This window comes from Amborella trichopoda, chromosome 2 (assembly GCF_054954075.1).
Source record: "Amborella trichopoda isolate Santa Cruz 75 chromosome 2, AtrichopodaSantaCruz75HAP2 v2.0, whole genome shotgun sequence".
NCBI classification, from domain to species: Eukaryota; Viridiplantae; Streptophyta; class Magnoliopsida; order Amborellales; family Amborellaceae; genus Amborella; species Amborella trichopoda.
Window position 1 is genome coordinate 62294127 of NC_142337.1, and position 7269 is coordinate 62301395.

Below are 7269 nucleotides of genomic sequence, written 5' to 3' on the forward strand. Positions count from 1 at the left end.
TCTCCCTTTCCTAAACCATTTTCCATCAATATATTTAAATAAAACAAATATCATGCATTCTATAAAATTATACGATCCATGTAACATATTCCATAAGGATATGTCAAATAATATCGAGTAGATAAATACTACCAAATATAAATAAGATAAGATCCATATCAATTCAAATTGACCATATCTCTTTAAAATAAACTTGCTACAAAATAGATAAAGCCATGATCAATATATCCCTTCCAAGATTTGACCACATGCCACAAATCAAACTAACATTATCTTAAAAGCAAACAAGATAATCCAAAGAGGGTAGGGCGTGCCACTCTTTTGTGGCACATCTGGGCCCCCACCCACATGCCACATGGTGGGCTCATGTGTACTATGAGCCATCATGGAATATTATAAAAAAATTATTATTTTTAAAATTGAATAAAACAATTTAAAATATATATTTGAATTTTTATAACTTTGTAAGAACAATAACTGTATTTTTATAAGTCCAAAAATCACAAATAAAATATTGAGATATTCATAAAAAATCAAATTATAAAACTAAAATTATTTCTATAATAAAACGAACACAATTAAATTAATATGATGGGAAAATGATCCATATGGTTTTAGGAATCCAATCTGTAATAATGAGGTACTCCACCTTCAACTGTGGACTACAGACCACACTAGCTTTATCGAACCGACCCAGTATTTCCCATGACCCACAGTCCAAGTAGGGGGTCATTAGCGGGTCACCAAAGTCAGGTCGATGAATCAAGGGGTCGCAATCCCAGTCTGTGGATTACAAGTTCTCGCCTAAAGACGAGTCAAGGTCACCCCGACCTGACCACAGCTCTATGGCGTATAAGGGTATCTCTCGTACATGCATACGCTTCACGCAAAGGTGGATATCTGGCTTTCCCGAACGATCTATCAATATGCATGCCTTGTGATGGAACATGGAGGTTTTGGCCCCCGTCTCAGTAAACCACCATCACACACAAGGATCACATAGTTCCTCGGCTCACTCATCCGGGCATGTTCTCCGACCTCATCAAGGGCTAACCCATAAACCCTCATCGGTTTGTTCTTCATGTTCAGGTAACATTGGTTTTTTCCAACCGACTGGCCTAGATCGTTGAGCACAGATCGGTATCAGCAAACCATCGTTTGCTTAGTATTGTCCACGATAGACCACACTCCTACTGAGTTCATGTTCCACTATATCATTTTATTTTACAAGCACTCATAAGGTCTTTAAAGGCCGCATAAACCCAACAATTTCAACCAAAAAATGTTCCAAAAACGTTTCAAAAATGATTCAAAAACTTTTTTTAACCCACCCCATTATATCTTTTAACCCAAAAATGTTTCAAAATATTATTTTTTATATTTTTTTGCCTTTTGAGCTCCACAATGCCACGTTGAGGGCTCCTTATCTCTCTCTCGTATTGGGTTTAAAGGGTATAAAAAGATTTGTTGGGACTAATTTTTACAATCAAAAGTGAATAAATGAGGGATCTAAGAGAATCTTTAGGGATTTTTTTATGCGGCTTAAAGAAAAATGGAAGAAGAAAGATCTACCATGAAATAAGATGGGGAATTAGGGTTTCGTACAAAATTTTCCCTTCAAAAAAATAAAAGTAGCCAGTGTTCAATTAGCCTCGCTTGGCAACCTGAATTGGTTGACTTTAGATCCAAGTTTTCCGGGGTGGGTCGGCTAATATTAAGAAAAAAAAAATAGAGAAAAGAGAAAAATAGCAAAATATACATAAATTCAAGAACTCAAAATAAGTAAACAAAAAATTGACTATAGGAGGTACACACTAACGAAATAGAAAAGGCATTATTGGAAAAAAAAAATTGTGGAAACAGAGCCAAAAAAAATAATCAAAACTTGATATTTTGAGTTTTTTCGTTTTGAAGTAGAAAACGTGTCAGGGACTTTGTAGCACATTTAAGAGCAAAATTGAATGAGTTTGGTGCAGCAATGAGAGAGATTCAAGATTTTCAGTTTTGGGTTAAAAAACCCCTGAAATTTCATTTTCCTTTTCAATCCAGCCAATTGATAAAGGTGGTCCTTCACTAAGAATCGAGAGATAAATTGGAGGAATGGATAATATGATTTTTAGGGTTGAAGAAGCACGAGACTTTGACGAGAAAACTTCATTAAAATATCAATTTATTCCAAAAGTACCAGTTTTGAATCAAAGTTTGGGTGTTCAATGATCGATATGAAGGTCGAATAGCAATGGATCATTATTTTCAGGACGTTAGATTTTGGGATCGTAGGGTATTCAACCTTGCTACGAATTTCAAAAGATGAAGGAGAAATCAAGATCCAGTTTTTGTCTTTCCAAAAAAAAATTTTGGGATTAGATGGATGTCAATTTTTCTGGAGGAAAAGACTTCCTCACTCCTCGAGCGAGTATACGTACTTTGTGGGAGCATAACTATTAATATCATTCAAGTCTTATTATAATAATTTGGGGTTGGTTGGATGAATTTTGTTTTTTCACTATTCTCCGTCAAGTTTCATTTTCTTTTTATGATTAGAAGTCATTATATATTTTCTTATTATGTTTATTCATGTACTTTTGGGCTTTCTCACTCTCCTTTTACAACCTTCAACTTGAATCAAATCACACCATCTAACCTATAACTAGTCCACCTAAGCTTACTTCCACTATAATCTATTGAAGCCATATCTAAATTCCCTATATATATTCATTTCGAATGCTATCTTTTTTTGTCTTATTACTCATCCATCTCGACATTCTCATATCCTCTACACTCATCTTATGAATTTATTGTTTCTTGATAGTCCAACTTTAATATAAATAAATGTTGGTTGGGCAAAGAAGTATTTTGACGAGGGTTTGAGGATAGAAACCTCTTACTGCTCCTTAGACTGAGCAGTTTGAGGTTCCTATCCTTAGACCACCCATTTCTTCATTCCCAAATGAGAATAGGTGCCATCCGATGATGGGGATGTCAGACCCTTCTAGAACTGAGTCTGCTCAGTCAAAGCAGCTGTATGCGGTTTCTATACTCAGACCTCCAATTTCTTCATTCCTAAGTGAAAATTTGGGTGGTCTGAGGATGAAATTCGTGAACTGACTGGGCATTGCCCTGAAACTTGAGGCACAACCCTATTTCGAAAAATATTAAAAGAAATTCAAAAAGCGATTCAAGGGGCAATTTAGAAAATTTTAATAAAAAAATGTGGGTTGACTGACATTCTGCATAACTTTCACCCAAAATTGACTCCTTTTATTTGTTTGTTTGATTGTTTTTTAAATTTATTTACATACGTAGTTATTGTTCTTTCCATCACTATATAAATAAGGTGTACCTAACAAATCTAGTAGGAAAGAGCGCTATGAAGTTAGAAAACCTCCCAACGACTTCGAGACGTATGGATATAAAAAACAATAACTACTTTCAAGTCCTAAAAATAGGGAAAAATATCGTACAGATCCCAAATTCCCCATCTTATTTCACGTTAGACTCTCATTTTATTTTTCTTTCAAGCGGCATAAAAAACCCTTGAGTATTTCACCGTACCCCCTCATCTCTTCTCTCCCACGTTTATTCACTTTTGACCAAACAAAAACTAACCCCAACAAATTATTTTATTCAATCTAAACGCCTTTTTAACCATATTTTACACTTTTTAAAAAAGTTTTTGGATTGAGATGGAATAAAATAATTTGTTGAGGCTAGTTTTTGTGACAAAAAATGAATAAACATGGGAGAGAAGAGATGAGGGGGTAGGGTGAAATACTTGAGGGTTTTTTATACCGGTTGAAAGAAAAATAGAATGAGGGTCTACCGTGAAATACGATGGAGAATTAGGGGTCTATACAAAATTTTCCCTTAAAATAGTGTACTTTGTAACAAGCCATTAGAACCGTCAATTTTTAAGTATTTATAGCTCTGCTTGATCTGCACTATTTTTATAATTTTAAATTTCACAATTCAGTTGAAAATGAATTTTTAAGCCATCGTAAGTTTTTCCAACACAAAGACTATATCTTTTGACAAAGTTTAGATGTGTGCCTTACTTGTATAATACAAGTTGGGCAACTTATACAAACCTTGCCTTGGAAAAATTATCATGAACTTTATAGGAATGGCAAATTTGTCCAAGTCACACTTTTCACCATGGGCTATTATCAATTAAAACCTGCCAAGGATAATACATGTTGTTAAAAGATTTTATGCACCTCATTTTCTGGTACAACCTAAACAAGGACCATTTTTAGAAATTAAAATTTGAAGGATGCAATTTCTTCGGCTTAGCAACCAACTCTAAAAATAAATTAATGTTGTATTTGTCTAAAAAATATGGCTTGTCCAATTAGACTGGTCAAGTCTGAGTATTTTGTCTGAGATATTAAGAAGTTAAATACATCTTTTCAAATAATCATAATTCTTAAGTGGTTTCCCCTCTGAAGTAGCTCTTTGGCAAAAGAAAAAGAAATGATCTCCACTGCAGGCGCGTGTTTAACTATGTCCCACTTATGGAAAAGAAAAAGAAATGATCTCCACTTCATTATACAATATAAGAAGGAGGACACATTTTGGTGTCTTTTTATTACCATTTGTTGTTTTTCTTTCTAAAAAGTATGAGGAGCACCCCTTCTCTTTATTTTATTTTTTATGTTACTTTCTGTTCTTGCAATAACAACACCGGACATGTGATTAACCCCATATACTCTTTAAATGCATTATGATTAAATTAAAGAATGGGATATACTATTGGGGAGCATAATATAAGTTTACTCCAAAACGATCTACTTAAGAGGAGTTTTTTTAATTTAAAACTTTCTTTAACTTAGCCACAACAATCAGGTTTTGTCATTGCGAGACAAGATGACAACTTAGGTAAAAAAGAAAAAACCGTAAAAGAAAGGTGATCGTGTAATTTTTTAGAAAAATAACACCAAATGATAATAAAAGTACAATTCTTGGAATAATAACACCGAATCAAAATAAAAAGATACAAAAAGAGTCCCCATGTGAAAAGCTCTATAAAAATTGATAAAGAAGAGATTACATTACCTGAATTTCTACATCCATAAGGCGTAACTCTTAGTTGCATTAGTTGAATACATACAAATCACACTCAAAAGGAAAAAGCTTATAGCTATTGAACATGCATGAAATATTACATTCTCTCTTCTAATGCCCAAAAGCTTCCACATAAACAAAAAGAGCTTAGATGTACATAAAGCTCAAAAAGAAAAACACAGGGAAGACCTACTATAACTACTTCATCTTTCTTTCTCATTCTATAACGATCGCAAAACTTCTTCACCATGGTATCAGAGCAGAGCAGATATTGAAACTAAAGTGCCCCTGCATCTCTGAGCATGGGCACAAGCTTGCCACTGAGGTGAAGGGACATAACCCTTTCGGTAGGGCCCACGAAATGGCCCCCAATAAAAGTTGCCGGGATCGGAGGGCCCCGGCCTACCAAATTGGTCAGCACCCTCTCTATCTCTCTCCCATTGGGAAGCTCATCGACCGTGTACACAGTCATAGTGATGTGGACACCGCGCTCGTGGAAGAAGGTCTGGATGGCATGGCTCATGGAGCATGTGCTCTTGCTAAACACCACCACTGCATTTTGTGAGGCCATCCTCGTCACCCTGTCCATATCTCACCAAGTAGAAAGAGACCCACCTGCTTTCTTCTTCTTATCTCTTAATGAAAGAGAGTATTTGTCTCTGTTCCTTGATTTCTCCTCACTAAAAGAGAGCAATTGTGGTTGTGCTCCCCTGTTTATTCTCTCCCTAGAATGAAAGAGGCAGTACTAAGCAGGACTAGATTGGCTAAAATAATGCAGAACTTTTAGACAAATTAGAAGAGAAACAAGGCAAAATGTATTGGTTTTGAAGACAAATTTGATCAAAATCCAGAAAAAATGTGTGCCTTCAGAGTCAAATCCAAACAAAACTTGGTAGTTATGATTGCCAAATGACTAGGATTGATTTGAAATTTTGGACAGGTAGTGGGAAAGGAGACAATACTCGAAAACAGGGTTAGAAGGAGAGATTCAGCAAGCTTGTTACAATATGTCAGATACGTCTGCAAAATTATCGATCGAGAAATTCCTGCACTATTATATATGAGAATTACACAGATGAAAGCAAGTACCCAAATAGATATGAGAGGAAAAGAGTGAGATTCGATCAAATGACTCGGCAATATACCAAATGGAAGCGGCTTAACCAGAGATTGAGTTGCAAAAAATGCAGCTACTCCAGATGATTGATCCCCTAAGTGTCTCAAATTCTCAAAAAGAAGGCTAGCAAAAACTTAAATTTTTGCTACTTTGCGAGGCCAAACTATCGAACAAAGAGAAACTCAGGTGAAAACTCTTGCTAAAATATGTAATTTCAGTTAGGCTCTGCAGAAAGGTGAGTTGATTGAGATGAAGAAAACAATGGTTTTAAGGCAGAAGAATATATGAAAGTGGATGGAGATTGCAGAAGGGTTTGGTTTGATGGTTTGAAAGAGAAGGGAGGTGAGGTGCTGTATTTATAAACTAAAGTGAAGAGAAGGAATAATATTTTAATTGGAGTTGGCAATGGCCCTCGGTTTTTCTCATGGACAGAGAAAGTACCCTTTAATATTGCCAAAAGGACAAAAATATTCGCGCAAGCACACGTGCACAATACACGATTCGGGGTTGACTACAATTGGCAGTTTTGGAAGTATCTCCAATTTTTTCTGTTTTTTAAAGTTGCTGTTTTGGCTTATTTTTTATGGTAAAGAATATCCTCCGTACGCTCTCTTTGTTGTGTTTTTGGGTTTTTTTAGCATTGAATTGAAAAGGTGGGAGATCGACTCGGTTTTTGCAGTATCAGATTTCACAAGAACTGCTTCCAACTTCCGATTTTCCCTTCTTTTTATTAATGGAAAAAGTTTATATAAGGATGTTCCTTATAATGTAGAACTACGGATGCCCCTAAAAAATCGATCGGAAAGGGCAGTTTTAATGTTGAAAAACTTTTTGATTGATCACCTCGACATCAAGATGTATGACTATGAAACTTTAAAAAAATTTAAGTCTAAAAAATAATGTATTTTACAACATATTATCTACACCGTCGATTTTTAAGATTTTCATATGTTCATGGATCTACTTGATTTTAACCATTTTTTAAATTTAAAATTTTATAATTAGATATAAAAATAGATTTTGAGATAATCCTAAGAACATTTTACATCAAAATTATATACCATGATAAAATTTGAAAGTGCACCTTA

General features: G+C 34.8%; 1 long non-coding RNA gene across 1 annotated transcript; it reads right to left on the bottom strand.

Moving 5' to 3' along the window:
- Positions 1-5011: 5011 nt before the first annotated feature.
- On the bottom strand, positions 5012-6509 carry LOC148783410 (uncharacterized). The gene is made up of 2 exons (XR_016050023.1): positions 6210-6509; positions 5012-5789 (listed from the first exon to the last, which is right to left on the bottom strand). It is a non-coding gene; the product is annotated as an uncharacterized LOC148783410 (long non-coding RNA).
- Positions 6510-7269: the final 760 nt, after the last annotated feature.